The following is a 23,840-nucleotide window of genomic DNA, read 5'->3' as shown; positions in this document are numbered from 1 at the left end:
ACATCTCTATGTCTAATGTTTCTTAAGTTTCGTATTCTCAATACTCAAACTAGAACATTACGTTTCTTCCTTAATTGTTTCCAAAACCAAAATAAGGAAAAACTCCGTTCGGGTACTCCTCTAATCCGGGTCTAAATCGGAAAAACTATGCTCGGAACCGGGAGAAAAGTCTGAAAAACTCCCTTTCAGATCATGGCCCAAAAGGCCCTTGAGTCTCACTCAAAAAGATCTGAGTCAAACCTGGTCAAAGCCCCTTGACTGGTCTCTGGTCAACTCTTGACTAGGCCTGGTCAAGGTCCGGTCCTAGAGACAGCACCTTCCTGCCGTGCTATGTCTCTCGGGCAGACGCGTCCTAGCCCAGCTAGACGCTTCTGTCCTAGGACAGACCATAGACATCTCGGGTGAGATGTCTAGGATGCGTCCTGGTTGCGTCCTAGACGCGTCCAGACCATCCGGTCGCTGCATATGCCTCTCGGACGCTTAATCCGAGAGCTGTTGGAACTCCCAGACGCGTCCCCGACGTGTCTGGTCTCGGGACAGCACACGTGCCATCTCGGATTTTTGGTCCGGGATGCACCCGTGCACCACAGTCGCGTCCCAGACGCTTCTGTGCACAGACGGCTAGGCCATCCCATCTGGGATGCCTTCTGGACGCGTCCAGACGCGTCCTAGACGCTTCTGGATGCTCCGGTTGCATCCGAGTTGCGTCCGGAAGCTTCCAGTCGCATCCGAGATGCTTCTGGTTGCTCCAGACGCATCCTGGATGCATCCGGACGCTCGTCCAGTGTCTCGGTCCTAGACCGAGACTCTAAATAGGTTCCCTCGAGCGCGTCCCAGACGCGTCAGGGATATCCGAGACGCTCCTGTCTCGGAATCCTATTCCGTCTCGGACTGGGATGTCCCAGACGCGTCCCACGCGTTGGGACGTCCGAGACCCGAGAGTCTCGGACTCCTAGTCCGTGATGGACTGGGATTCCCAGACGCGTCCTAGACGCTCTGGGATGTCCGAGACCCGAGAGTCTCGGACTCCTAGTCCAGCTCGGACTAGGATTCCCGGTCCTTCACGGACTGGGATTTCCAGTCCGTGTCCCTATCTGTCTCGGACTGTCTGTCCGAGACGTGCTGGTCCGGCCCGGACGCGTCCTGGCCGGTCCGGCCAGTAGGGTTTCCAAATTTTTGGAAAATCCTGCCGTTCCAACTTCTTTTTCTTTTCTTTCTTTCTGTTCCAGCTGCTGTTAGGTACTGTTTTTGATCAATTCATCAACCAATCTTCATGGTTTTGATGATTTTTATCAAAATTCTAAAACCCTAACACTTGTTTATGAAAACTCTTTTCACAAAACTATGTTTCTAGTGTTTCTAGGTTATGAATCTCATCCAAAACCCTAATTTGATCTCATCAAACTTATGTTTAAATCTCTATTCAAACATTAAAACACTAATATCTAGTTGTTCAAGTATGAATCTAATTCACCTAGTCAAAGATAGTTCATGCAAACGGCTCGTGATGCCACTGTAGGGGAATAACCTAGTGTATCTCATACACCTAATTGTCTATTAGTGTTGGTAGCGGAATCTCAAACATCATATGTTTAACACTAATTCCAGGATCTATACATGAACATACCAATGAACTAGATTGGAAAGATGATTACCTCTTAATCGCTTTCCCACGAACTAAATTCCGATCAGTATTCGGAAGATAAGAGCTCCAAGTGTAGCTCCTCTACTTGAGACACCGAATAATGACTTGAACCCCCTCCTTCCAGTCAGCTAGGACCTTCTTGAAGGTTGAGATGAAGAACTCCTTCTTCTTGACTAGATACTTGAGAAAACTCCTTTTCTCTCTCTCTCTCTGAGATGTATATTCTGAAACTCTTTCAGACTCTTGGAAATTTCTCTTCTGAAATTGCCTCTCAATTTTTTCTCTTCTCTTTTTCTTTAGGTTGTATAATTAGGTATATATAGAAATCCCTAGAAGAGGTATTAGACTCAAACTAGGATTCCATAAACCTAATTATTAGGCAACACCCAAAATACCCTCCATTGGGTCACTTAAGTGTGGCCGGCCAACATAGCCCTTTATGGGCTTCCTTGGCCGGCCCACTTAGGGCCTAGCCGGCCATCACATGGCCGGCCCTATTGCCTTGGCCGGCCATCACATGGCCGGCTTCCCTAAAGCCATTCCGGGCCTCCCTTTTGGGCCCGGACATGTTTATCTCTTTCGGACTTCTCCGAATCTTTCAGGACTTACCAATAACGGATCCAATCCACTTATTTGCCTTCATCCATCTAGTCAATTCTCTCCGTTCAAATCATTATTCTGTTGTGTAACCCTTGTAGGATCCGGTCTATGTTAGCTGCGAATCAACTCTTGATTCGACGATCGTAGTTGGCTTCTAGCTAAGCATTACGACCCCTAATTGGACCGGACTAATGATCTTCCGAATAAGGTCATTAAGATCCTAATAGCCAAATTGTACGCATTGCATCCTTGGTCGAAGGACACTCCTTCGGAAGGATACCATTCCTTCAGACTTTAGGCAACATATCCTTCAACAAAAATATCCACCTAAGTGAACCTAAATTGTGAACCATTCAACAAGATTAAAGAATAGGCTATAAAGATGAGTCCATGGGTATAAGGCCCAAAATAATGTTCAGAAAGTGTTTAGGGTTCAATCTTCCCAAAAAATGGGTTTTAGTCCTTTTGCACTTTGGACCTATAAACCCTTACTATATAATAAACATTTCCGTCCATGTCCCCAACAGATTTCCCGCTAAATTGGGACCAAACTAAATTTGAAACAGCATCACTCTAGCGTGATTTTGGGGAATTAAATAGGAAAAACAGATATTTTCCAAAATAGAATTTCTCTCTCATCCTTTCAAATTTGGAAACCATAATCGAATCTCCCTCTTTCCGAATCAGATCAAGAACCGAATTTTTCTGGGATCAATTTAACGTGATTTGGGGGTTAATATACAAAACGTATATATCACTTTCTCTCATTTAACTTTCAGATTTGGAAAGAGTATATTTTCTGAGATCAATTAGCATGATTTGGGGAGTTAATATATAAAACGTATATATCACTTTCTCTCACTTAACTTTCAGATTTAGAAAGAGTATATTTTCTGGAATCAATTTAGCATGATTTGGGGGTTAATATACAAAATGTATATATCACTTTCTCTCACTTAACTTTCAGATATGGAAAGAGTATATTTTTCTGAGAACATCACAACAGCATATGTTTTTGTTTTTACTCATACAAAACCACACACTGGATACAAATTATGAAACAAGTTCGTAAATTATGTATTATTTATGACGAGGAAACCATCATTTGTCATGTATACAACGTAATTTATCAAATGTATATGTGTCATGTTCAATAAATTACACATAATTTGTTTTAAATTACAGATCGTTTACATTCTGTTGAAAAAAAAAAAAACGTACAAAATCTTCGCTAGTTCAGAAATGGTTCCCATCCATGTACTCTCCATTTACAGTCTTGAACAGGACAAACATCAGTTACACATTTTAAATCATTTTTGATGAATTTGAAATCATCAAACATCAGTACACATAATTTCGTATAAATTACACATCTTTTACATTCTGTTACAAAAAAACGTACGGAATCTTCTCTGGATAAGAAATGATATTGTTACCAGATCTGATATCAAGAAATGTTCTAAACATCAAGATCTATAACCTAAATCTAATGAAAAATAAAATAATACATGGATACAAATATAACATAATCGAAGATAATAAATTAGTAAACAAGGATTTAACATTAACATCATAAATCGGTTATGAAGATCTTAGAGAGAGAAAATCATGAATAATGATGAATATTTGAAAAGATGATACAGAGATGAAAGCGATTATAATGAAAATCATAAATATCTTTAAAGATGATGATGATGAAAATCATTACAAAGAAAGATTAAACTTGCTATTTTAACCTCATAAACAACTGTAGATCTTAACAAAGGTACGAACGTGAATCTTTGATGATGGAAATCGAAATAAATAATGGAGTTTTCAGCTGGTCTAATAAAGATGAAGCAGATTTCGAGACTCAATCATGGAGGTTGAACAGAGGATTATGTTTTAGTGAGAGAATATTCATGGTTGCTTTTAATAGAATCGTATTGGGGAGAGAAGGTGGGAGACAAAAATGGAAACGGATATTTGGAGATTTTGAAGGAAAAACAATTTTTATATATAAAGAAGGTTAGTTTAGGTATTATGATTTAATATGTATTCTAGTCTCTCGAGATGGATACAAATGGACTAGATATCCATTTACATTCATATTTTGGTTTACAAACCCATTTTAGGATTATAGAGGACTAAATGTGTGTTTAAAGGTAGGTTTTTGGACTATAAACCCAAAAATTATACAAAGATTAAGAAATTTAATATGCATTTAGCGTTTTTAGTTGCAACAATGTCAATTATTCGCACGCATGGTCCGAATTCATTTTTATCCTGATACACTCACTTTTCATGTATACACATATTTAAGTCAAAATTATTTTTGTCGATAAGGCGATTACTAACGTTACTTGGGTAAAGCCAGAAAGATACCTCTTATTTAGATGTTCAGTCGTCGATACTCATCGTACTGACGAAAAATCATGAGAAATATTTTATAAAGGTGGTTAACTATTATTTTTTTTTCATTAAAAATGATTGTCGACAACATTTGAACTAAATAAAAAAGAAGCATCTGACTTTGATGTTTGAACGTCGATACTTATTCTACCAATGAAAATCTGACATGCATTTGTTTGTGATGGCTTAGTTGACTAATACAATCTCAATATTAGAAATAACAACATAGAGACCGAGAAACAACTCCTTTCCCAATAAGTTTTAGTCGAGGTTTTCTTCCATTGAATTAGTTGTTTGAACTGCTTATGCAAATGATGAACTTGTGTCGTCCACCAATTTGATTACACCATGGTACAAGCTTCTTTAACTTTCAAACACTTCATATGAAAAACTTAAAAAGATTTATAAACATTGGGCCCCATTCTTTTAATCAGACTTTTTGTACATGTGGTTGACTCAGAGATGGACCATTTGTAGGGTTTTGTACGTCTCTAAGACTACTTAATCACCAAACTAGTGTTGTAAGCGGAATCTCAAACATCATATGTTTAATAATATTCTACCAGGATCGCATGCAAAGACTAATAATGAACTAGAAACATAGAGAGAATACCTGGATTCCCTATCCCGAATAAGATTCCAACTCCATTATCCCTAAGATGAGAGCTTCATGTGTAGCTCCTCTACTTGAGACACCCGAGCAAGTGACTTGATCTCCCTTATTTAATGTCATCTAGGACTCCATTGAAGGTTGAGAAGAAGAACCATTCTTCTTGTGACTGAGTAGATAGATTAAGAGCTTTTTTTCAAAACCTTCTCTTTTCACTTTGCTATTTCAGAGAGAGAGAGAGGATATTCTTCTCCTGAGAAAAATCAACACCTTTTATGTTCTATAATTGCTCTTATATAGAGAAATCCTAATAGGAATCCCATTCCAATTAGGTTTCAATAAGAGCCCCAGAAAAAATAAACTTGTCAAAAACCCTTTCTAACTGGGAATCTCAAATGGGAGGGATTCCATTAGGGTTTCCCCTTTGATGTGGCTGGAAAGACCAGCTCCTTAATGGGCTTGCTCTTTCCGGCCCATTCCCTTCTTATGGACGGTCCTGATCAACCCATTATTGGGCATGATCTGGCTGACCCAAAAATGGGTTTTACACTTTTTTAGGGCTTCCCTTTCGAGTCCGTTTTTCTCTATCTTTTTGCGCATATCAAACTGGATCATATCCATATATAAGAAAGCTCCCACGAGTCAACTCTCTCCGATCAAGATACCACTCTTTGTTGTAACCCGTTGTAGGATCCGATCTATGTTAACTGCGGATTAGTGAAGTGACCCGACGATCGTAAGCGACTTCTAGCTAAGCATTACGATCCCTAATTAGACCAGACAAGATGATCTTCCGGATAAAGTCATCGTTATCCTAATTGAAAAATTGAGCGCATTGTTATCTTGGTCGAAGGACACTCCTTCAAAAGGACATCTTCTTCAGACTGAACAGATATATCCTTCAGTCTCCCACTTGTACTTGGAACAAGTGCAATGCTCGATTCCCATATCACATCGCATCTCATCTGATACGTCATATCTTTTCAGACTTTCTTGATCTGGAGACCAACTGTCGAAGGAAATGATTAACTATTAATCCATTTGAGTACAGGCGTACATTTTCCAGTTGCTTCTCCTCAAGTGGCCAAGAGATACTATCCTAACGTAATTAGAAGGACATAATCCAGTCTTGTACTCTCACTCAACTTCATGTCTAGCTTGGTGACCACTTTTATAACCTCCTTTGACGGCGCGGTGTTTGGCGGCACCAAAGTTTCGACTTCTTTACATAAAATGAGTGGAGCACTCATGTTTTAAGAAACTTTCCAATCTTTCCTATGAGAGTTCATGACGTTTTTCATAACATGAAGAACTCTCATATTTAGGTTATCTAGTGTATATTCCCAATCATATACCCATGTAATTGACTTGAATACCATATTCTTATAGCCAATGCAACTGCGCTATCAGTCAATCTCACATGTTAGTCTTCGTAAGTCATTGTTGTCCATGCAATGATCTGGAATATGGACTTAATAATGAATCTATTCCAAATTCACTTAGTAGGGTTTCATTTAATAGATCAAGTATCTGGTAAGCCTACTTGGAATGCTTCGTCACTTTGGACTGTAAGTTAAATACTAAACCACGCTTTAACGACGAAATAATGAACTTATTTCTGATAATAAGAGTTTGTAAATTTGAGCCTTCCCGTGTAACTCTTTACACCTTCAATTTACAAGTCTAAGCTTTTCAGGAAAGCTTAATGCCTATGACCTAGTATGACTGCCATACTTAGTCTAAGGTGATAGATGTTATCTAATTGAATTTTGCTGGTTATCATCCCGACTGAAGGATGATGATCTTTAGTATTTCAATACTAATTAAAACTTCTAAAGCTTTAAATATTTTCTTTTATTTGTAATGTTTGCAACAGTCTTCGCCTGAAACCTTTCCAGCAAACTGTTCTTCCAAGTAAAGATTGTCATCTTATTCTGGAAGTTTGGAGCATATGACTTTTCCCTAGTTTACACCGAGAATTTTGCGTAAGTCTTGCTCAAGTACTTTATGATAATTCTCAGTTGCGATCCAGATCAGCTTATCTGGATTTGATTAGTGACGACCATAAATACTCCAAGTATTTCGAGGCGTCGAGGTGAACATTGAGCATGTCTAACATAACCGATCTTATATCTTTAACATAACCATCTTTTCTCATGCGTGTTTGCTCAACAAAATCTCTTGGACGCTGACTTGCAAAGCTTTGTGCCATGAGACTTGGGTAGAAAAACTCTACTTGAGTCTTTCTCATTAGACTTTTCAAGACCTTTTCTTGAACGAATCTTATCATTTTCTCGATCTATTTCTATAGATCTTTGATGCCCAAAAACCATTCACCTTGTGTGTGGTCCTTTTATTGAGTCAGTTCTAAACTGTTTTCAACATCAAAATTGTAACGCCCCAAATCTAGATTTACACATCGGCCGTCATGAAAACCTAAACTTAAAACATTTCTCCGCAGAACAGTGAACATACACGATATACTCATCAAAGAGACAAATAACATCGAACATGAAGCTCAAATGTAACAATAAATCAACTAATGAAACTTTACCAAGGTTCTCAAAACTCATATGATGTCTATAAATCATCAAGACATATGTTAGACAAGATCAAATAAAAGCAAAACCAAGTATTTAGGAGATGCAACTCCAAATAACTACCTAAAGAAAGAAAGAAGAATGCTAAGATACTCCTCCAAGGCTAACTACGACTCAAGCATGTGGCACTTCCCGATTTCCTTGTCCGGAAAAATAATAGGTTGGGCCAGACCCCAACAAGTAGATTTCAAAACCTCCAAAGCCATAATAGAAAAATAAACAACCCTATAACATATAAAGGTGTTAAAAAATAAGTATGACATGTTGGTGTCCATGTTGTATAAGAGTCTGGTCCACAAGGCTATCCTTGTGTTAGTTCCGACTCCATACGCTCCAAACCTAGGTCACACCTCCATACGCCTAAACAATGCGGACCCGTCGGTCATCGCAATAAACATCCGGTAGAGAGGGTCGAACAAACCACAAAACTCCCACAACCCTCCACCAACTCCATCACATCACACACATATAATAGCATCACATCACAACATACATAAATCAAAATCATATTCGCCTATATATTACGACATACGAGTTTCATATCTATAACATTTTATAAGTAATGATCAATGTATAATAATAGCGTACAATTCTCATATCTACATAAAGGATATTGTCCATTAGTGAGAGACATCTAATTATAGGAATTATATGTTAAAAGTGAAGGGGTTTAGCCCTAATTATTGTTGTAGTACATGATGTAGCATGAGAATGTTAATAGAGATTGTATGGTTCATCAACTATTTCATTAGGGCAAATTTCCTTCAAAATCTAACACATAAATGGGTTTCCAAGTAACCTAAAAATTGGTTTTGTAAGAGTATAAATCTACTACTTCTTATATATATATATATATATATATATATATATATATATATATATATATTTGTTTCAAGAACCCTAATCTATGTTCAAGTAATACCAAGATCTAGGGTTTGTAGTGTCATCTAGGTTTTTTATAAAAAATGTCTATTCAAGCCCTAGAGAGATAGAAATCTACCTTAAACGCCAAGAAAAACAACACAAAGAATCTCCCACACGAAGAACCAACAAAGAAAACCTGATGTTTTCGATCCCTTCTTCTCCTTCCTAGCTCTTTCTCTCTCTAGAACATACAATACCCCCTTCTCTCTCACTAACTCACGACTGATGGGAAAAAGGAAATGAAGAAAATGTGGACAGTAGTTTTTTTTAAAAGGAGGTTTAAAAGGGCTGGTGCTATAGGCACTCCATAAATTAGATAAGGTCACTACAATCTCCCCTCCTAAAAGGAAATTTCATCCTCGAAATTGAACGTACCCGACGAGAGGAAAAGATGGGGATAACGAAGCGGCATATCATCCTCGCGCTCCTAAGTAACTTCTTTATCATTGTGATGATTCTACTGTACTTTGACCATGAGAATAGTCTTTCGGCGAAGAACATGCTCTCTACGGTCAACGATGCGAACTGGTTCCTCTTCATATGATGCATTTGGTTGGAGATCTAAATCATGGTAGTCAACCACCGAATGTTGATCCCCATCTCTCACATGCTTCCGAAGCATCTAAACATAAAATACATTGTGCACTCCTGCCAAACTTGCAGGCAAGTCTAGACGATAAGCTATTTTGCCCACCTTCTCAACTATCCTGAAAGGTCCAATGTATCTCGGAGCCAATTTTCGTTTTTTTACCAAACCGTAAAACACCTTTCATAGGTGAAACCTTCAACAAGACCTCCTCTACGACGATAAACTCCAAATCTTTATGTCGCTTGTCAGCATAAGTCTTCTGACGACTTTGAGCTGCTTGGAGCCTTCTCCGAATTAATGCAATCTTTTCAGAAGTGTCCTGAACCACGTCTGGTCCTTCTAGTTTAGCATCTCCTTCCTCTGTCCAACATAATGGTGATCGACAAGGCCTTCTATATAATGCCTCGAAAGGAGGCATTCCAATGCTAGATTGGTAACTATTATTATATGTGAACTCTACCAAAGGAAAGTGATCTTGTCAACTACCACCAAGATCTAGTGTCGAGCACCGTAACATATCCTCGAGTACTTTGTTGACTCTCTCTGTCTGCCGATCGATCTGAGGGTAAAAAGTTGTACTAAAATGTAATGATGTTCCCATAGACGCCTAAAAACTCTTCCAAAACTGAGAAGTAAAGGATGAATATCTACGTAACACAATAGACACTGGAACACCGTGCAACCTGACAATCTCCTTGATGTAAAATTGTGTCAGTCGATCTCCACTATCTGTCGTCTTCACTGGTAAGAAGTAAGCCGACTTAGTCAACCTATCAACTATCACCCAAATGGCATCAAAGCCTCGACTCGAGCGCGTTAAACCTGTGATGAAGTCCATCGGTATATTTTCCCATTTCCACTCGGGAATAGGCAACGGTTCTAGAATTCCCAACGGATGTCGATTTTCTGCTTTCACCATCTGACACACCTCACATGTTCAACAACATCTTTCTTTATTCCGGACCACCAGTACTGCCTCTTCAAGTCTCTGCACATCTTTTTACCACCAGAATGAACCGTGTACTTACTCCGGTGTGCCTCATCTAGTATATCCCTTTTGAACACTGGGTATGCGGGTACAAATAATCTCCTTCGATATCTAAATCCGCCGTCTTGCCCCATTCTGAACTCAATGTCCGACTCTCAAACTGAAGATATTTGTTTTTGACACCACACATCATCTATATGTGCATTCATTATACGACCCATCAAAGATGGTCTAACTACCATACTACCCAGAAATATCGAGTCAACTCCTAACCCAACAACATCAATATCATACGTCGCCACATCTTATAACATCTTCCATCGATTCATCATCAATGTTGCTACGATACCCTTCGGTTGTCGGCTTAGAGCATTAGTTACCACATTACCCTTACCCGGGTGGTATTGCAACATGAAGTCATAGTCTTTCATTAGCTCCAACCACCGACGTTGCCGCATATTCAATTCCTTTTGAGAAAATAGATACTTGAGGCTCTTATGGTCGGTAAAGATGTCAAATTTTTCATGGTACAAATAATGCCTCCAAATCTTCAAAGCAAACATTACAGCCGCCAACTCTAACTCGTGAGTTAGGTAATTTCGCTCATGCGGTCTCAACTACCTCGAAGCATAAACAACCACCCTATCACCCTTCATAAGAACACAACCCAAACCCTGAATGGAAGCATCAATGTAAATCAACTAACCGAACACCACTCTCAGGAATGGTCAAAACTAGTGCAGTAGTTAACCTCGGCTTTAGTTCTTGAAATGCCTGGTCACACTCTGTAGACCATCAAAACGGAACTTCCTTCTTAGTAATTAGGTTCGTCAAAGGCCTTGTAATTATTGAGAACTCCTTGATAAACCGTTTGTAATATCCATCAAAACCCAGAAAACTACGAACCTCCGTCACTGATGTGGGTTGCTTCCAATTAAGCACTGCCTCGACCTTAGAAGGGTCGTCTGATACTCCAATGCTAGAAATAACATGGCCCAAGAACTTTACTTCTTCTTGCCAAAATTCACCCTTTTCGAACTTGGCATATAACTGATGTTCCATCAGTCTTTCTAGTATCTGTCGTAGGTGATCCTCATGATCTTCCTTAGTTCTGGAGTAGATAAGGATATCATCGATAATATGATAACAAACTTATCTAAGAAATCCTGAAACACCCGGTTTATTAAATCCATGAAAACTGCCAGAGCATTAGTCATGCCAAATGGCATAACAAAAAACTCATAAAAACCATATCGTGTCACAAATGCAGTCTTCGGCCTGTCCTCCTCTCTAACCCGTAGCTGGTGATACCCTGATCTCAAGTCAATCTTTAAAAATCACTTGGATCCCTCTCTGTTGATCGAATAAATCATTGATCCTCGGTCAAGGCTACTTATTCCTCATAGTAACCTTATTCAACTCCCTATAATCGATACACAACCTCATCGACCCGTCTTTCTTTTTAACTAAAAGAAAAGGCGTACCCCACGGGGAACTATTTTGGCGTATGAAGCCCAGGTCAAGTAACTGTTGAATCTGGTCCTTGAGCTCACGTAGTTCAACTGGAGCCTTTCAGTAATGAGTTCGAGTTATCGGTGGAGTTCCCAGTTCCAACTCAATGCAGAAATCAACCTCTTTGCGCGGTGGTAGCCTTGGTATATCGCTGAACACCCAATGGTACTCACATACCACATCAATCATCTCTAGCGTCTTACCCATTACCGGATGCTTTATCAGTTCCACGTTACCCAAGTGCATCTCCCTCATCTGTCTCGTAAGTCCACAGACAACCAACATCTCTTCACCTGAAAGAGAAAATGTGACCGTCTTGGCAAAACAATCCACAAGTGCATGATATGAAGCAAGCCAATCCATACCTAGGATGACATCATAACATACTAACTGAAGTACAAAGAGGTGTGAAGCAAACTCTCGTTCGCCTAACTTAATAATGCACCCCAAACAAATGTGATCTATCACTATAGATCCACCCCAAGGTGACGACACAATAAAATGGCTCACACATCGATCTAACACTATAGGCAAAGTGTGTACAAAAGAAATAAAAATAAAGGTATCCATGACATCAGATAATACTCTTTCCAGATTGCTATGAATAAGAAAGGTACCTTCAACCACCTTAGCGGGTGCTCCAACATCTCTAGGAACTACACCATTCAGCTGCAGTTGCCGACCACGTCCCTGCAACCTCCCTTATTGATTATGATCATGTTGTCGCCCTTAATTACCATTTCGAGTCCTATTCTTCTTAGAACAATAAGCTGCTCTATGACCTTGCTCATGACAATTGTAGCAAGTTCCTTGGAAAGCCCTCTGTCTCCCCCAATTGCCATTTAGTGGTTTCGGTTGTCCACCAGTTGCTACAACTTCTCTATCACCTCGGTCTGTACGAGCCCTCTTGCCATCCCATTGACCATTGTAGTCATTGCGATTCCAACCAACCTTCACATAATTTCTACCATTCCCCTTTTGTCCACCTTTGCCTTGCACTTTGATCCCTCTCTACTTTTTTGCTTCTGTATCCGAGCATCGTGAACCTTAGCACAAGAAACCACCTTCTGATAGGTGCCGAAACCTGGTTGCCCAGCAATGTACCTAGCAATGTACCTAGCAATGTTGTCATGCAACCCATTCACAAACCTCTTAATTTTTTCGTCCTCTGTGGGGATTAGTTGAATAGCAAAGAGGGAGAGTATGTGAAACTCATTTTCATACTCCAATACGGATTGATTCTTTCCTTGCTTCAAGTTTTGAAATTCTATCTTAAGTGTCTGTTGTGCTGAGAAAAGAACAAAATTTTCCATGAAGGCCTTCTTAAATTCTTCTCATGTGCACCTCAACGGATCCACTAATCTAAAATGAGCGTCCCACTAATTAGCTTCATGCTTCTTTAACTGGAATATCTTCATTCGTTGCTTATACACCTCAGAGCAATCAAATGCCACGAACATCCTCTCTATCTCCTTGCGGCACTCATACGCCTCTAAAGGTTCTTTAGTCCCATCAAATATTGGTGGCCTCATCTTCTGAAACTCGTGATAGTATTGCAACCACGTCATCTCAACTTGTTACCACTGATTCACAATAACTTTCGGTGCCGGTTCTGCAACACGTTCATGTCTAACAGGTGTTGAATGTTGTAGGATCTCATTAGCCCGCATTACAGCTTGCACAATGATGCTAACAATATTACATAATTCCCCGACTCCTATAGTCACAGTGCTCCACTCATATTAGGATTTGAGCCTGTATGACCCCCTAATTGTGACTGTAAATCCTCTGGTCCTGCAAATCCCCTTTCCTCAGCTAAAACACCTCGACCTTGACCTCTACCTCTACCACCTCCTCGGGTGCGATCACTGCGACGCCCTCTTCCCTGACCAGTAGCTCCTCCGTCCATGATTATAACAAAGAAAAAAATAAAAGAGAAACTAAACTAACTATCACACACAAAGACCCAAGAAGGACTAAAGTGCCACTACTACTTCTAATTATCTTAAGCCTTCGACACAACCCCTAGGATTTCTGAACCTAGAGCTCTGATACCACTTTATAACGCCCAAAATCCAGATTTCCACGTCGGCCGCCATGAAAACCTAAACTAAAAGCATTTCTCCGCAGAACAATGAGCATATACGATATACTCATCAAAGAGACAAATAACATCGAACATGAAGCTCAAATGTAACAATATATCCACTAATGAAATTTTACCAAGCTTCTCAAAACTCGCATGATGTCTCTAAATCATCGACACATATGTCAGACTAGATCAAATAAAAGCAAAAACAAGTATTTAGGAGATGCAACTCCAAAGTAACTACCTAAAGAAAAAAAGAAGAATGCTGAGAAACTCCTCCAAGGCTAACTACGACTCAAGCAGGTGGCACTTCCCAATTTCCTTGTCGCAAAAAATAATAGGTTAGGTCAGACCCCAACAAGTAGATTTCAAAACCTCTAAAGTCTTAATAGACAGTTTCAAGAGCTACCAAAACAAATAGACTAGGGGTGAGCAACGGTCGGTTTTTTTCGGTTTTGGCTCGAGCCGAAGCCGAACCAATAAGTGACGGTTTGACTAAATCGTCGGCCGAAGTCGAGCCGAACATTCGGCCGGTCGACATGGTTCGACTCGGTTTGGTTCGGCTCGGTTGAGTTCGATTGATCGGTTTAACCGATCACAATTTAGAGAAAATTGTAAACTAATGTCATTCATTTCATTGCATACACCGAAAATAAAAATTAAAAACTTATCATACTTTTCCACCATTACATATGCTGAAAATAAAAATTAAAAATTCATCGTAATTTTCCACGATTACAAAAATAAATAAATAAATAAATAGAAGTACGAATAGAAAATCTATAATTGTAAGTTATTAACTAAGAATAGGTTGTGGTAAATAGAAAATCAGTGAAGACTTACCTTCAAAACTTTTCAATCAAGTTGAATAGGTGGTTGATGAAGCCGACAACAACAACTAGGGAGGAGGACGGATAGTAGTATGGAAGATTCGATTAGGGATTTTCTAATTTTTTTACTTTTTAGTTTAGCACTTTCTAACTTTACAAATTTATTATTTCATTTTTCCTTAGGGTTCGGTCGGTTCGGTTTGGGCGGTTTCTAGAAACTCAAGTCGAGGCCAAACCAAGCCGAATTAGGGTTGTTCGGTTTTTCGGCCGAACCGAGTCGAACGGTGATCGGTTCGGCCTAAAAATCGGTCGGTACGGTTCGACTTGGTTTGGTTCGGCCAATTGGTTCGGTTTCTGCTCACCCCTAAAATAGACAACCCTATAACATATAAAGGTGTTAAAAAATAAGTATACATGTTGTGACCGTTATAATAAAGTAAACGACATTTCTAACAAACAACCAAAAACGATATGACAAGTTGGTGTCCATGTTGTATAAGAGTATGGTCCACAAGGCTATCCTTGTGTTAGCGCCGACCCCATACGCTCCATACCTAGGTCGCACCTCCGTAAGGCTTTACCATGCGAACCCGTCGGTCATAGCAATAAACATCTAGTAGAGGGAGTCGAACCAACCACAAAACTCGCACAACCCTCCACCAACTCCATCACATCACACAAATATAATAGTATCACACCACAAAATACATAAATCAAAATGATATTCGCCAATATATTACGACATACGAGTTTCATATCTATAACGTTTTGCAAGTAATGATCGATGTAAAATAATAGCCTACAATTCTCATATCATGTTAAATTCAAACACATGTACATGTATCTACATAAATAACATTGTCCATTAGTGAGAGGCATCTAATTACAGGAGTTATATATTAAAATCATGGCAAGTAAAGGGGTTTAGCCCTAATTATTATTGTAGTACATGAATGTAGTATGAGAATGTTAATAGAGATTGTATCGTTCATCAACTATGTTATTAAGGCAAATTTCCTTCAAAATCTAACACATAAATGGGTTTCAAAGTAACCTAAAATTGGGGTTGTAAGAGTATAAATCTACTACTTCTAATATATATATATATATATATATATATATATTTATTTCAAGAACCCTAATCTATGTTTAAGTAATACCAAGATTTAGTGGTTGTAGTGTCATTTAGTTGTCTAGGTTTTCTATAAAAATGGCCATTCAAGCCCTAGAGAGATAGAAATCTACCTTAAACGCCAAGAAAAATAACGCAAAGTGACGACACATGAAAATGTCCCATCTGAATCTCTAACTCAGGCTAGTTACTCCATTCCGAGCAGTTAGTCTGATGAATTATTTTTTTCTTAGTCAGGTGTCTTATAAGGAATTCGGTGCGAAAAATGATTAAAATCGAGAGAAAGAAATGTCAGGGCATTTTAGTCATTTGCTGGTTTTGGTAATTTTGGTCAACATTGGTTGTCAGATGAGAAGTAGAGCCCAAGACGAAGCTAACGGTGAAAGCGGAACTCAAATCGGAACCCGGATGAGAAAGTTAGCCTAAGTCAAAGTTTTATTCAAAATCAATTGACCAGAACAAAGTTGGACACGTGGTGACAACAACATGGAAGATCGAACGATAGTTGGCTCATGTGGTATGCTGTTGGGACGTTCAGGAAGGCACTCGGATGTGTTTCGAGACAACATATGGCTCTGATTCAGTGTAATGCGGTAAGTAATAGCCTGGTGCCCCCACATGTTCCAACAAATCCTGTTGCGACACATCTGCAGTTAAACCATCCGACGGCCGCTTCAATTTGTTTCGTTGATCCGTGAAACACCATAACCACCCCTATTTTCAGCTACTTGCACGTTGATTGGTATCCTCTCCCATTTCTTCTCAGACTTAGACTCCCATTTCTCAGCTACTAACTTTGGGGCCGTTTTTTTCAATCTGGACTTGCCTCAATAAAACTTTTACTTCTCTCTCTTCAATCCTCTCAAAAAGTCTCACGACCATGTGGAATTCCATTGTCGTCTTGTCCATGTGGACAAGAGTTCAAGGGACGGTCTGTTCACACAGGCCGCCTGGACTTATTTTTATTTTTTGGGATCAAAATAAGAATCTGATTTTTTTTTCTTGGTTTTCACCATTAATACACCAATGCAAAGCTTCAACAACTAGAAGATGATATTGAAGAAAGATAATGATGACGCATTTGTTTCATTCAGACATAGACAGATTGGTAAGTTCATTAGTTTTAATGAAAACAAATCCATTAGCGTGCATTTATTGAAGAGGTAAGATAAAGATACATTTAGGCAAATGGAATTCCTTTACTAGTCCCTTCTTCTGAGTTAACTTGTTCGTGATCAAGAACTTCTCTTCTCAACTATTGGTGTTCTCATTCAAATCTAGAGAGCGAAAGTAAGCTACTTACGAGATTAAAGAATTGAATTAGAATGAAACTATAAGATTATGTCAAGATGAAGAATTTTGCATGTGAGAGAAGAATAAACTGGTAAAAGGAATACAACATGACAAGTAGATGAAATCAGAATTTGGGTAATTAAGTTTTTGTTTGAATAAATGAGAAGAAATGAAGATGAGTAGAGAAAGAAAATTGAGATGATGAAAAACATGAAGAGGAAATGAGAGTAAGGAGCTCTCAGTAATGAAATTCAAACTATAATTGCAAATAAAGATGGTGAAATAACAAAGCAAGAACTAGTTATGGAAGCAAGATAGGTTAGTCATAGCAACACCAAATCATTGAAATTATTTCATGATTTCTAATGACCAGAAAATCCTGAGGGAGATTTGTTGTTTGGACCTCCTTTCTTATAATTTACTTGCTGTTTGGACTCCCTTTTTCCAGTGTTGCATTTTGGGCTCCCTTTTGACGGAATCACCTGGGAATATTCCATCTCTAAGGTTAAACTTTAACTAATTCCCAGTTTACCCTTATATAATCAATATTGCACTTTTAGTCCCTAGTTTATTTAACTCATCTTCTTATTCTATCTTTAACTCGTCTTCATCCTCGCCTAAAATGTATTATAAACTCATCTTCTTCATTTTTTATCTTCAACTCCAATTTGGAGTCCCATAAATTGAGATACCTTCAACTAATGCGGATAGAAAAGAAGAATGACCCCTTTCTCTGGCTCCTAATTCACATCTTATTTAGACCCCTTGGGTTTCCCATCTTTCTATGTTTACTTTCTCTCTCTACATATTCTTCTTCTTCTTAGATCATTTCTTTAATTTATATACTTTCCATTTTTATTCACCCCAAAGCTTTTGAACTTTTAATTTAAGTTAAGAAGATAGCAAATCTCTCTTTCTCTCTACATTAATCAGATTGAAAGAACAAAAAAATTCTAGATCCATTATTTAAGGTTATAAAAATAATTTCTTTTGTTTGTTTCTTTAGAGTTGATTTGGGGGGTAATAGATGATGGCTTACTAGGTAAAAAAAAGTATTATAATGGAATAAGAGCAACTAGAACAGGGGGAAGCTTCTGAAAATAAGTCTCTGGACGATGTAGATGTACTAGAAGTTGAAGCAGAACTCGAAGTATCTACTTTTGGGGGTGCCAGTGATGAACGGAAGGAATCAAAAATTAAGAAGTCGTCTCAAGTGGTAGGTTTGTTGAGTACAATCACGACAATTGAAGATTTGGGTGGTGAATCACATGAAGGAGAAGATCTGTTTGAACAGGTCAATTTGAAAGATCAAAAGAGGAAAGTGTTGTAGTCTCAGGGCAATATTTATTCAATTCTGTGATGCTTTAATGTCATGGTGAATTATTTTCTTCCAATCTGGTTTGACTTCAGAGATTATTAAGATGCAAGAGCATGGTGTTTTGAGCCTTGGGTCAGAGAAACAATTCGGTTAAACCATCACAACCATTATACATGAATCCACTCATATTCACCATGACATTAAAAATGGGAGTTAAAGATAAAAAATGAAAAAGAAGATGAGTTTATAATACATTTTAGGTGAGGAAGAAGATGAGATAAAGATAAAAGAAGAAGATGAGTCCAAATATTGATTATATAAGGGTAAATTGGGAACTATTTAAAGTTTAACCTTAGAGATGGAATATTCCTAGGTGATTCCATCAAAAGGGAGTCCAAAGTGCAACACTGAAAAAAGGGAGTCCAAACAACAAATTAATTATAAGAAAGGGGATCCAAACAACAAATATCCCAAATCCTAATAAAAGGGATGAATTTTAAGTTGTTAGTGCAAGAATTTGATGGAGGTGTTAAGTGGGTAAGTCGTCTGGATCAATTTGGAAACACTACCATGTAAATAAGTACCTAGGCATTGGGAATAACGAGGAGCGACGGCGCACCGGAAATAAAGTTTCCCCCACTCGTAGTGACATTAATAAACGAAGCACAAAAAGTAAATAAGCCAACGATTTTAGCGTGGAAAACCTCCTCAGTATGAGAAGTAAAAACTATGGTACAAGTAGTCCACTCCAAATCCACTATAATAAGCAATTGAGTTACAAACTACGTCCTACTTGTTCCAATAAAACAAAACCAGAGACCACAGACTCCAAAAGATTCGATCTCAAACAGGAAAAAAACCTCACAAGAAAGAGTAGAACAACCCTGAAATATATATGCAGTTCAACACGACCCTAAACTCACTAAGATTCCGGCTATCAAACATGAATCTCTCCGTCTCAAACACTAGATAAACAAGTCTGGAATACCTGTACAAAATTTAAGCTCAATCAGAGAAGAATTCATCGTCGGATTCCCCGAACACTTAAAAATGTATGCGCTGAGAACCTCAGCCCTTATGCAGACCTCCTCTCGGTAGTCCTCTTTCTCTCTCTCTCTCTCTCTCTCTCTCTCTCTCTCTCTTCTCTTGTGCATTTATAATTGTGTTCCACCTCCGTGTATATTTAGATTAGGGGTTGTTTGTGGTCCATTGAAGTCGATGATAAATGGAGGTAACAACTGTTTTCTTACTTTCATTGATGATTATAGTAGAAAAACATGGGTATACTTCTTTAATAAACTTGAAGTATTTGAAACATTTAAGGAACTCAAGAGTATGGTTGAAAAACAAAGTGGATATGTGATCAAGAAATTAAGATCCGATAGAGGTGGAGAATACAATTCAAGATATTTTGATATATTCTGTAAAAATCATGGGATTATTCATGAACTTACTATATCATATACACCACAACTAAATGGATTATCCGAGAGGAAAATCACACCATATTAAATATGGAAAGAAGCATGTTAAAGAAAAAATGTTGGCTAGAAATTTTCGGGGAGAAGTCATGTGCCGTATTTGTTGAATAGATGCCCCATAAAAAGTGTGTATATGAAGACTCTAAAAGAGGCGTGGGGCTATTACAAACCAAGTGTGGCTCATTTAAAAGTATTTTGGTGTATTGTTTATGCAAAGATACTGGAAGCAAAAAGGAAAAAACTTGATGATAAAGGTGAGAAATGCATATTTCTTGGTTATAATGAGCAAACAAAATGCTACAAGTTATTTAACCCAATTTCCAATAAAATTTTCCTTAGTAAAGTTGTTGTATGTGAAGAAGAGATGACATGAGAGTGGAAAGGAAAAGAAATTACTTAAGTTGAACTCGAGCTTGAAGGACAAGAACATGAACAATAAGAAACACCAAGAAAAGTTCAAAAAGAACCACAAACCCCACTGTAGATAGAGAAACACCATTATCACCTTCATCCTTGTCTCCATCATCATCATCGGGAGGAGGCTCTAGTGAAAGACCAATGAAAACAAGAAGCATGAGAGAAATTTATGAATAATGAAGAAGAATTGAACTTACGTTGTTTCCTTATGGGTTGCGATCCTATTAGTTATGAAGAAGGCACTCGAGAAAAAAAAATGGAAAAATGCGATGAATGGAGAAATTAGTGCTATTGAAAAGAATGATAGATGGGAGTTATCAAGTTTTCCAAATGGATATAAGCCTATTGGTGTGAAGAGGGTGTATAAGACAACGAAGAATGCAAGTGGAGAAGTCCAAAGATACAAGGTAAGAGTTGTAGCTAAAGTTTACAAGCAAAGGGCTGGCAATGATTGTAGTGAGGTGTTTGCTCCCGTTGCTTGCATGGAAACAATTAGATTGTTAATCTCTATAGAGCCTCAATAGTCATGAAAGATTTATCAACTTGATGTCAAGTCGACATTCTTGAATGATATCCTTGAGAAAGAGATATATGTTGAAAAACCTTTAGGGTATGTTACAAAAGGGCAAAGAAGATAGAGTTTATAAGTTGAAACAAACACTTTATGGGTTAAACAAGCTCCACGTGCATATAATGGAAGAATTCATAAGTATTTTCAAGAAAATGGGTTTGAAAAGTGTCCCCATGAGCACACTTTGTATATGAGAGTGAAAGAAGATGAAGGTATGCTATTTGTTTGTCTCCATGTTGATGATTTGATATTCACCAGTAATGATTCAATATTATTTTAAGAGTTCAGGAAAAGCATGATCAAGGAATTTGATATGACCAATATTGGGTTAACGGGTCATTTCCTTGGGAAGTGAAGCAAATGGAAAATGGTATATTTATTTTTTAAAGTGGATATGGTAAGAAAGTCTTTAAAAGATTTAAGATGGATTTGTGTAATCCGATAAAATCCCCCTCGAAAGTGGAGTGAAATTGAGAAAATGCACAAGAAGAAGCCATGCGGATCCTACATATTTCAAGAGTTTGATTAGAAGTCTACGTTATCTTATATGTACAAGACTAGTTATTCTCTATGGAGTTGGGCTAGTGAGTAGGTACACTTAGACACCGGATGAATCTTATTTTAATGTTGCGAAGAGGCTTCTTCGATATATTAAAGGTACGCTCAATGAAGGGTTTTTTTTTCTCCTGTGCACAAGATTTTAAGCTTAATGGTTATTCCGATAGTGATTGTATTTGTCATGGGTTATACGACATTACTTGGTCTTCAAAGAAACAACCTATTGTGACTTTATCTACTTGTAAAACGGAATATGTAGCCACTAGCTCTATGGTTTCTCATGCCATTTGGTTAAGAAATATGTTGAAGCATCTTTAATGCCTTCAAGTTGGTCCAACCGAAGTGTTAGAGTTGGTATTCAATATGGAAGGGTTAGATAAAAAGGGAGGGTTTAATAGAAAATGTTCAGCCAGAAGGTGTTTTTAATACTAGTGTTCTACTTACTGAAACAAATTATGGTATCTGGTCACAACTGATGGAAATGGATATTGTTGAACGAGAAAAATTGGCTTACATCAGGGGGTACCGCTACACAACCTACTGAATCTGATAAATGTTATGATAAGTGGTATGCTGAAAATCAAAAAGTGAAACGCTGGTTTTTGATGTCTATGTCTCCTGATATCATGAAACGTTATCTTCGTATACCTACTGCACGAGAAATTCGGAAAACCCTCTCTACTGCTTTTTTTATGGTAATGATGAAATGCGGGTTTATTCACTTCATTAACATGCATTCTCTGCTAAACAAGGGTCTAAATCCCTCTCTTTATGGTGAACTCACAGAAATCTTTAGAGAACCGGATCATGGTGATAAAGTGGTCATGAAAGATCCAGACTATGTAACAACATACCACAAATCCATTGAGGTCTAGATAAAAGTTTAGATCAGCTTCGCCGTGAAATTTTACGCCATGATCCTCCTTTCAGTTTGAAGGCATATTATTCATTAGTACGTCATGAATCAGTTCGAGCTACAACTCTAAATACAGATATTGACATTTCTGATGGTTTCGCTATTCTTTCACAACATCGACCACCACAATCATCTCAAGATTGGTCAAAATCCGTCAGCTACAAAAATCCTCATAGTTTTGAAAAATCTAACCTAAAATGTACTCATTGTCATTAAACAGGTCATTTGAAGAGTCGTTGTTTTGCACTTATAGGCTATCCCGACCGGTGGGATCCTACAAGGCATCGGAATGCCAAAAGACCTTCTACTGCTGCTATTGCTTAAACAAAACAGGATCACACACCTACAACGTCTTCCGCATTAATACCACTACTACAACCGAAGGTACGGTTTTAAATACCTCTTAACATGTTTCTAATAATGCATGGATAATTGATTCGGAGTAACTGATCATATGACATGTGATGTCGGACAAGTCAGAAACCTTCGACCCTCCTCGCAAAAATCTGTCTCCACAACCAATGGGCATACCACCTGAGTACTTGGGGAAGGATCATCCCTTCTAACTAATACTTTACATCTTGATTCCATCTTAGTTGTTCCTTCGTCAGATTATAATTTATTGTCTGTCTCTCAAATTACTTCTACTTTATCATGTATTGTTATTTTTTGGCCTAATCATTGCGTGTTTACGGATATTCAGACTCGACAGACGATTGGTTATGGTGTTAAGAAGGGGAAGCTCTACTATTTGGACTTGGAGTCAGAGCATTCTAATCGATTACAACATGCATTGGTTGTTGATACCACTAGTTTCCATAAGAGACTAATTGAAATAAAGCTATGACATCGACGACTAGGTCATGCCTCATTTGGTTATTTAAAAAAGTTTTTTGTTAATTTATTTACAAATTTAGATGATTCCTCTTTTAGATGTGATGTGTGTGAACTTGCTAAAAGTCATCGCACTTCATACCCTTTGGTTTTGAATAAAAGTCGTCTTCCTTTTATTGTAATTCATTCTGATGTTTGGGGACCTCAAAAGTCCCAAGACTAGGAGGGACACGGTGGTTTGTTACTTTCATCGATGACTGTACTAGGATGACTTGGTTATGTTTAATGAAATCTAAATCTGAAGTTAACATGTTGTTTAAAAAATTTTATAAAACCATTGAAACACAATATAATGTTCGAGTTCAGGTGTTACGTAGTGACAATGGTGGTGAATATCGTGACGCTCAACTTCAAATTTTTTTGGATTCTAATGGTGACATTCATCAAACCATTTGTCCAGGAACACCACAACAAAATGGTGTAGCTGAACGCAAAAATCACCACTAATTAGAGATTGTTCGCGCTTCCTTGATCGAGGCTCA

At 38.1% G+C, this 23,840-nt stretch overlaps 1 long non-coding RNA gene across 1 annotated transcript in view; it reads left to right on the top strand.

Moving 5' to 3' along the window:
- The window catches only part of LOC147537664 (uncharacterized), a 41,314-nt gene extending 17,711 nt beyond the window's left edge, over positions 1 to 23,603 (top strand). Inside the window, exons 2-4 of the long non-coding RNA XR_015225789.1 lie at positions 16,148 to 16,503; positions 22,685 to 22,848; positions 23,168 to 23,603. This is a non-coding gene — a long non-coding RNA (uncharacterized LOC147537664). The remainder of the gene's footprint in view (positions 1 to 16,147; positions 16,504 to 22,684; positions 22,849 to 23,167) is intronic.
- The last annotated feature ends 237 nt before the right edge of the window (positions 23,604 to 23,840 follow it).

This window comes from Eschscholzia californica, unplaced genomic scaffold (genome assembly GCF_041429995.1).
Source record: "Eschscholzia californica isolate CP2 unplaced genomic scaffold, dmEscCali1.0.p SCAF_5, whole genome shotgun sequence".
NCBI classification, from domain to species: domain Eukaryota; kingdom Viridiplantae; phylum Streptophyta; class Magnoliopsida; order Ranunculales; family Papaveraceae; genus Eschscholzia; species Eschscholzia californica.
This window is presented reverse-complemented; position numbering and strand designations above follow the sequence as displayed.